Source organism: Cupressus sempervirens, chromosome 9 (genome assembly GCF_028749045.1).
Source record: "Cupressus sempervirens isolate cs-2001-9-10 chromosome 9, ASM2874904v1, whole genome shotgun sequence".
NCBI lineage: Eukaryota > Viridiplantae > Streptophyta > Pinopsida > Cupressales > Cupressaceae > Cupressus > Cupressus sempervirens.
In genome coordinates, this window is record NC_143126.1 from 784,391,770 (window position 1) to 784,401,180 (window position 9,411).

Sequence of the window (9,411 nt, forward strand, 5' to 3'; positions counted from 1 at the left end):
GATGGGAGCCAGTTTAGATATCAAATTGGTCAACCCAAAAGGTAGGTCTTTCTATGTCGTGTATCAGTTACAATTTAGATGTACTAACAATGGTGTAGAATATGAGGCATTAAACTGAGGACTCCTCTTTGCGCTGGAGAAAGGAATCACAACTCTTAAAATTGAATGGGATTCCCAATTGGTCATACGACAAGTAAAATCCATATACTCTTTCAATGACAAAAGATTACTTGCTTATAGGAAAAGGGTATGGGACATATTGGATGACTTTTAAGTTTTAAACATCAAGTCCATTCCAAGAAGAAAGAACATGGTAGTAGATGCTCTTGCCATCTCAACTAGTGCATTACAACCAATCGAAAGAACCAAGTTGAAAATACTTTTAGTAGAATTGGTTTCTGCTCCATCCATCTCTAATAATACCATATACTTTCAGGTCTTTCAAGATGATCAACATATACTTGAGTTTATCATGTGTAGTCATCATTTTGAGGGACAAGAAATTGATGATACACCAGATGACAAACCTAAAGATGATGGACTTGAAGATGAAGATGGGATTTTGAATTTAAAAACTAACACTATTCTAAAAGGGATGGTTGAACTTGAATGCAACTTTTATTGTGATGAATCAGCACTCAAAAGAAGGGAAACTCAAGAAAAGGGAATCAAAGAATGTGATTCATACAATTTGGGTACTGATGAAGAAAAAAGAATGGTACAGATAGGAAAAGTGTGCAACTCACAAGAAAGGGATGACATTCTCAAATTACTCACCGAGTATAAGGATGTCATTGCCTAGAGCTATGAAGAGTTGAAGACTTATGATCCTAGTATTATCACACATGACATCCCACTGAAGCCCGATGCTAAGCCATTCTGACAAAGACAAATATCGATAAATCCTCTCATTGAACCACTAATCATGAAAGAAGTAAAGAAGTTACTCGATGCTAAGATCATATTTCCTATCCGCCATTCCACATGGGTGGCCAATTTGGTTCTCATGCGGAAGAATACAAGAGAGATTCGTCTTTGTGTTGATTTTTGCAACTTGAATTTAGCATCCCAGAAAGACAATTATCTTCTGCCCTCACTAGATGAGGTATTGCAAATTCTTAATGGTTCAAAAATGATTTCATTCTTGGATGGTTACTCTGGATATAATTAGGTGATGGTTCACGAAGAAGACAAGCTAAAGATGGATTTCACAATGAAGTGGGGAACTTTTCCCTACAGAAGGATGCCCTTTGGACTAATTAACACAGGAGCTACATTTCAACATGCAATGGATGAAGCTTTCAAAGGATTGATAAATAGGTGTATAGTTATCTACATGGATGACTTGATTTTCTTTTCAAAAGATCAAAGTACCCATATTGCTGATCTAAGGCAAGTATTCAATAGATTTTGTAAATACAGCATATCTCTCAATCCCAAGAAATGTTCATTTGGTGTTACTAAAGGAAATCTCCTGGGACATGTTATTTTTAAGGCTAGAATCTCCATTGATCCGGATAGAGTTGAGTCTATTTTGAAGTTAGCACCTCCATGCAGTCGAAAGGAATTGAAGTCTTTCTTTGGAAAGATTAACTTTGTGTGAAAATTCATAAGTTGATTTGCAAAGATAGTTCATCCCCTTAATGAGTTACTCAAGAAAGGGGCTAAGACGGAATGGGTGCTCGAGATAAAGAAGTCATTTGAAGATATCAAGGTTTCCATTTCAACACCCTAATTTTGGTGAGTCTAGATTACGAGTTACCTTTCAAGATCTATTCCTTTTCTTCCAAACACTCTTACATAGGGACCTGACACAAAAAAGAGAGAAGGAAGATGAGAGACCAATTGCTTTTATGAGTTGTCCTTTGAAGAATGCATAGTTGAAATATTCAAACCTTGATAAATAGTCCTTTGCATTGATCAAGGTAGTAAATAAGTTCTATCACTACATACTCAAAATTAAGATGTATTCAATTGTACCTAATCCAGTAGTAAAGACACTTTTGATGGATAATGAACTTGCTGAAAGGAGAGAAAAGTGGATGGCCATACTTCAAGAATTTGATCTCAAAATTCAATCTATGAGATTAGTCAAAGGTCAAGGGTTATTAAAAATGATAGCTAATAACCAGGATGGAAATGAAAAGGAATTCAAGTTTGACGATGAGACAGATGAGGATGATCAAAAGAAGATGGTTGTATCACAAGTTGACATTAACCAAGGAGTAGTCACAGATGTGTGGTACCAAGATATTTTTTATTATCCCTTACAAGACCAATGCCCCAAATGGATGAATAGTTCACAACATAGGGGACTTAAGATGAAATGTGAATCTTACACGCTACTTGATAACAAGTTGTATAAAAGGAACTATGAAGGGATCTATCTAAAATGCTTAGGATGTGAAGAAGCCAAAGAGGTCTTGGAACACTATCATGATAAGTATGGTATAGGACATGGTTTCATAGAAGAAATAGCTCACATAATTCTAAGATTGGGTTATTTTTGGCCCTCAATATTCAAAGACACTTTTGAGCATGTACGCTCTTGCCATATCTGTCAAACTAGTGCTAATAGAGAAAGGAATCTGGCAATGTCTTTGCAACCTGTATATGAGATATGCCCCTTTGCATAGTGGGCGCTAGATTTAATTAGTCCATTCAACCCACCATCATCAATTGGACATGCATTTATTCTCACAGCTACAGATTACCGCACACAATGGATGGAAGTAGAAACATTCAAAAATTGCACTGCTAAGGTGGTGACTGACTTTTTGGAAGAATAAATTGTTACTAGGTTCAGAATGCCATTTTCCCTTGCATGTGATAATGGACCTATTTTTTCATTTTCATTTTTGACCCATTGGGCATTTGAAAACAAAGTCATTATCAAGTTCTCTTCAAACTACTACCCATAAGGAAATGGGGTAGCGGAATCTACAAATAAGAACTTGATCACAGTAATAAAAATGATTGTTGAAAGAGAATCCTAGGGATTCACATACACAACTAAAATATGCTTTATGAATGGATCGAGTGAGAGTCAAAAATTCCTTGGGGACTTCTCCATATTTTCTTGTTTGTAGACAAGAACTAGTGTTCCCACTTAATCTCAAAATTATGGTTTTGAAATTCATGAGTGGGTACACTGAAGATGCTGACAAAGTACAAATAACATTGATGAATCTTTCAGAGATGGATGAAAAATAAACAAATGCATTAGAGCACATGGCTAAACGTTAGGTTGTTTTGAAAAGATGGTTTGACAAGAGGGCCATGATCAAATCATTCAAGATTTTGGACCTTGTTTTACTCTGGGATAAGGTGAAAGAAAAACTAGGCATTCATACCAAGTTTTAACGCTTGTGGATAGGCCCTTATCAAATCATTAAAATTCTGTGAGAAAACACTTTTAGGCTCAGTTCCTTATAGGGAGAATTTCTTCCCTTGCCCGTAAATGGGTAGTTTCTGAAGCATTATTTTGAAGCCTAAAAAATTAGTTAGATTTTATTTCCGCATTTAGCTTAGATTTTAATTCCTACAAGTGTGTTTTCTTTCATGTCGCGTGTTTGCTTTCAATCGTGTGTTTTCTTTCAAAGTTGCATTAGTCCTTGGGGGTAAGGAAGATTTCACTAACCACTCTTTGGTTTCGATTTTAGGAAGAGGTATTTCTTTGTCAAAACCTTTCGATGATTGTGTGTCATATACCAACCAAGCAACAAGTATTTCTCGTGGAAATAGGAGATTTTTAGTTTGGAAATCAGAGGCCTAGACCAACAAGTTCTCAACACTTTGCAAATTTAAAGATTTGATTGTTTTAGGTGTTGTTGATTTGAAGTCAAAGATGGCGAGAGATGATCCAAATTTTAACTAGTTCAAACAGGAGGGGTCTCCTCGAAAGGTTACTAAAATCATTGTTTGGTGTGAGAGTTTCCCAAAAGTTCTAAAAGAGGAATGCAAGGGATGTTCACAAGAGATCAAATCGAAGAAATGACACCGATGTTCTGACTACACAGTCTAAGCATAGTCAGGATACAAAAAAAAGGAAGAAAGAAAAAAATATATTGTGTTAAGTCTGAAGGATTTTAAAGATCTAAAATGGCAAAAGATACATTTGTAAAATGAAGTATCTTGTATCCAAAGTATTGTTCGATCAAAAGTAACATTTTGAACAATGTGGAGCAATTATTCAAAAGCCAAAAATTTAAAAGAACGTGGCATCCCACCAAGAGCCCTTGAACTAATTCTCTCATCTAGTCAAGCAATTGATTGATAAAAGCCTATGTGGAGTTTCTGAATGAACAAGTTGGGAGGAGTGGAAGATTGTTTTGAGTTGTCAGAAAACTTTGATTGATTGCATCTTGGCATGTCAAAGGGAATGAATACACAATGCACACACTATGTTTGAAGGTTTCAAGTTCTAAGATTTTGATTGAAGAGTCATCTAAAAGACACTCGAGATGTTCAAAGTCTGGTTGGCATTTGACACACATTGGGAGAGTGTTTGCTGACGAAGAAATGCCTTGGTCATTTCTTCCTTTTTATGGGGCTATTTGTTATGGCACCCACAATACATGCCCCATTCCTCATTAGGAATGGGGTCCCCCTACTATTTTCAACTCCTGAACTCATAATTCAAGAGTCTGGAAAAGAAAATTCGGTTAAAAGTTAGAGTCCTAGTGTCAAAATTGAAAAAGTACAAAAAAAGAAGTCAAAAAACACAAAAAATTAGAAAATGGGAAAAATTGAAATGAATGTTTCAAAAAAAAAAATGTTTCAAAAATTAAAAAATATAAAATGTTTAAAATATATATATATATATATAAATGTTTTTAAAAAATTTAAAATATAAATTGTTTAAAATATATATATATATAAAGAAAATATAAAAAATTTAAATGTTTAAAAAAAATTTAAAAATAAAATAAAATAAAATAATAATAATAATAAAATTTCAAATATAGAAATAAATAAATCCCCAAAGGGGGACCTTTTTTCTCTTGCGTATGTTTCTGCTTGTACGCTATCTTGAGACTAATAACATTTTTCTTGTAATCTGCAGGTAACCTGACCAGATGGCATCCACATCTGGAACGGCACCCAAACCAATCCTATTCAAGTTCCAAGGCATGCCATCAAAATAAAAATTCTACGATGACTATGTTGAGATCAAACATACGGACCTCCTGAAGGTACAGATGCAGAAGTTGTTAGTTTGGAGGATTATGAAGTACTAAAGGATGTTATGTTGGGAAGGCCTAGATGGGATTCAGCCCGACAGATGATAACTATGGGAGTCAAAGAGGTTCTCAGGCACATGCAGCAGGATGAAATTGAACTACGAACTCTTCGAAGGAAATTTGAGATCCTGAAGGGATATCTAGCTGAAGTTGTTGGTTCTCTTGATCCTAAGCACCCCGAGGAGTCTCTAAATACCATTCTTAGAGAAGGGGAAGGTGTACGGCTCAATCCATTTTTGAGAGCTTTTCAAGAATGGTGAGAAATCCTTGAGGATAGAGGTGTTACCACAATCATAGGGAATTTGAAGTTATTGCATGCTACACAAGAGAATGTGAATAAGATCGTAGCAATTTTGGGGCAAGACTTCAGTGTCATGGATGAGGTACAGGCATGGAGTAAGGATTTGCAAACTCTACAAGCTATAAAAGAGCAAAGGTACCACACTTTGATCGATGTATATACTAGAGAAGAGCTAGACTTGATTGATGATTAGATAGAGAAGATAGAAAATGGAAATAAAGTAATGAAAAAATTACACGAGGAGATCCATCGGCTCAAGGACCAAGCCTGGGGGTGAATTTTGGAAGCAAAAAAGTTGTACAGTGATGCATGCTTGGACATCTTTGAAGATGAAGAATGAGAGAAGCTATTGCTAGTTGATGTAGTGGTAGAGAATTTAAAGAATACATTAGAGGAAGCATCCAATGATTAAAATATCAGGCAAGCCTTCAAGACAAAGGAAGCATTGTTAGAGTTGGACACCAAACTCGAAGATTTTACAGAAACTCAAATTGAGGTGGACAACTACAGATAGAAAGTAAATGATAAATATGAGGCTTTAGATCTTCCATATGTGGCCAAAATTACTAAGATGATAGATAAATTCAAAGGAAAACATCCAAACATAGCTTTGGGATGAAGAAGAACAAAACCCAGATGCCAGAATTTCAATTTTGACACTTAGTAAAATTTTGAGATTTTGACCCTGTCGAGGTCTGCAAGTTTGCAACTCCACATTTTCATGCAACTCCGCAGGTCTGTAGCTTCACATTTTCATACAAGTCTATAGGTTCATAAGTACACAGGTCCGCAGCTCTGCTATTCAGAAGTGCACTGACAATTAACTGCCAGTTCCAAAAATAGCACTTTTCATGCATCGGGAACACATTCTGACAGCAATTTAACTCCAACACGCTCCTAGTGAAGGACCAACTTCTATTTTTGGCATCTCCATGCACTTCCACTTTTATTTATGGCTTCGTCCTACTTTCTCTCTCGTGCCTTCTTTTTTTTTGACATGTAAAAGGGCTCATGCATCCAATTAATGAATAAAATATAGATAGAGTCCCTCCAGGCACCAGATTAATGTTTAGTTTGTATATATTTAGTTTGTTTTAATGTTTTAAAATAATTTTATTACATGAAGATATATCTCACTCTCAACACAAATTAAGGAGACAATTTCTTATAAATACCCCATTGTAAAATGTAACAAGGGCTACCGTTATTATGCAATAAAATTATGCTTTTGGTGCTCGCATTTGGAGTGTAGTCATTCTTACCTGAATGTGTCATTTTTTTTGGATTTTATTCATGATATTGTGATTAATACAAATGTTTATTGCATTGTTTCTATTTGTGCAATCTTTTAGTTCTGGTGTTTGCTATAGATTTATGAATTCCGCTAATGTAATGAGCTTGAGGAGAGATCATCAAATTGTGCCTGCATAACTCTTTGTCTCACATGAGCACACTTTCCATGGCATTGCAATTTGATGAAGAGTGAAACATCATTTGATTGTTAAATTTTCTCACTGACAATTGCATTAGTGGATTCTACGAAGCGTTGCTCCTATTTTCATTGCTTTCCTACCGATTTATTCAAAAGTTGAACTCACAGCGTGTTGTTTTCTTTAGGTTATGTCCGTTTAGGATTTCAATTTCAAGTTATTTCAATTTCATGTTGTTTGATTTTAGTTTCATTATTTTCTTTTCTAACCCCTTGTTAGAATAGGAACTCATTTTAGTTGCACTGTTAGATTGCATTCATTGAAAACCTAGAAAATACAAAAATATTGTTCTTTTTTGTGTGAGATTTTGAGACAGAAAATAGATTTACTTCATTCTAAGATCATAGTAGAACCAAAAAAGGCCTCCTCATGAACAATCACATTTATCTTCAACTAAGTGGATTTAGGTACGTTGCAAGACAAATACTGAACCTTGGAGTTGATCCCAAAAGTTTAGCTTTTCAAGAGAGGAATTGCACAATGGATTCCTGTCATTGACCTTGTGTAAAATGACCACCCAACACATGTTTGAAACTATTCATAGATTACATGAAACATCCTTAGCTACAAAAGAAAGACTGAAAAAGGTTGGCCAACACAAACTTGGTTGTGGTGGCTATATGAATCTTCAGTCTCAACTTGTAAGTAGGAGCAATGAAATTTCATATATATATTTTTATATAATGTTGCAAAGAATTTTATTTAATGAAACCATACATGGAAAACTGACGATATTAAGCAAAAAATATAGGGCATAGAATTCAATTTTGAGCTCACAACTAAAGATAGAAAAATTTCCTTGATGGAAGGCTATAAAGTCATGGTTGCATGCCTACGCCAAGAATCTAAAAGCCTTGCCCAAGAATCTGGTGCACCAAATGAGACATAGGTAAATTGGTCTGATGAAAAGTGAATATAATCGAATAGTTGAGAAGATTCTTTTTTGGTGTTTGTTTTGAACATAAATTAACTGCATAACATTTTACTACAACCTTCATATCCTATCATAGAACCTACTCATGATGAAGGCCATGATGTGCATTATAGTGGTGGAGGTATTAATTTGATATTGGAAATGAATTATGCAATTATGAATACAATTTAACATCTTCAATTGCAATTTGATGTGTATCCTTTTTTTGATTATTTTAGAGCATGTTGAATATCATGGTGAAGGAGTGGAGCATGTTCCAAGTGTTCAACATGTTGATGTGGTAGTGGATCAAAATGTTAATGTACATGATGTGGCATAGTTAGGTAAGAAAAATGCATGTTATTTTGTACTAGTACTTAATTATAGACTTGTAACAATTAAAAAAAGAAAAAGAGTATGCCAATTTAACCCATTTACTTGTTCTTGCAATAGAGCCCTCTTTAATGTAGCAGCCTCCTACTCCTCCAAAGAGAAGGAGCCATCATAATTTGACATTACATGTGCTAGAAGAGGAGGACAATGAGGAAGATATTGATGATCCTATCAACCTTTTTCTTAATAGAGCTAAGAAAAACAAAAAGAATAAATGATGTTTTAAAAAATGCTCTTTGATAAACCTTTTAATGAAAGAACTTTGTTTTAAGTAATTATCTACGAATGATGCATATTAATATTGATTTCTATTTTATGTTAATGAATATTGTTATGTGTTAATGAAGTCTTGATTAGTATTGTGTATTAATGAATTTTATGTGATTGTATTGATTGAATGTTATAGTTCATAAATGGATGAATGAATGAATGAAGTATTTAATTAGATGATAATGGGTAATTTTGATTGATGTTGGGGGGGGGGTGAGGCCAAATGAGCTTCCACCTTCATGTGATTGGCTTTGTTAAGTAGATAATATAACAGTATTCTCAAAACCAAGTGAAGCTCAAACTAACATACCAAGGAATTGCAAAACCCAAATCCATTTACCTCTCATCTTCTCATCCCAATAAGTCATATTTTCCACGACCTTTTGCATACTCAATATTCTATTATTCACAATCTTGATAATGACAGCCTGCATCTTGTTGGTAACCATGGTAACCCATTTGCTTTGTTTTTGTATATTATGGAAAGACTTGTAAACTTATCTCCATATTCCAACTTTATTAAACTAACTTCTCCTCTTTCTCTTTTTCTACTCAGAATTGGTATTTCTATTCAAAGATAGTTGCTGAGAAAGCAACATGTGAGTATGCAATGTTTAAAGGTAGCCTTCATTTGATAACATTGTTGGGGTATGTTTAGTTTTGTTTGTTTTTTTGTATATAATTTTAAATACCTTTCTAGGTTTATCACTATTGGTATTTGTACCTTAAGATTTGAGAATCGAGCATCATTAATTAATTCAAAGAGTTGTGTGCAAGAAACTAAAGATCTATAAGTAGAGT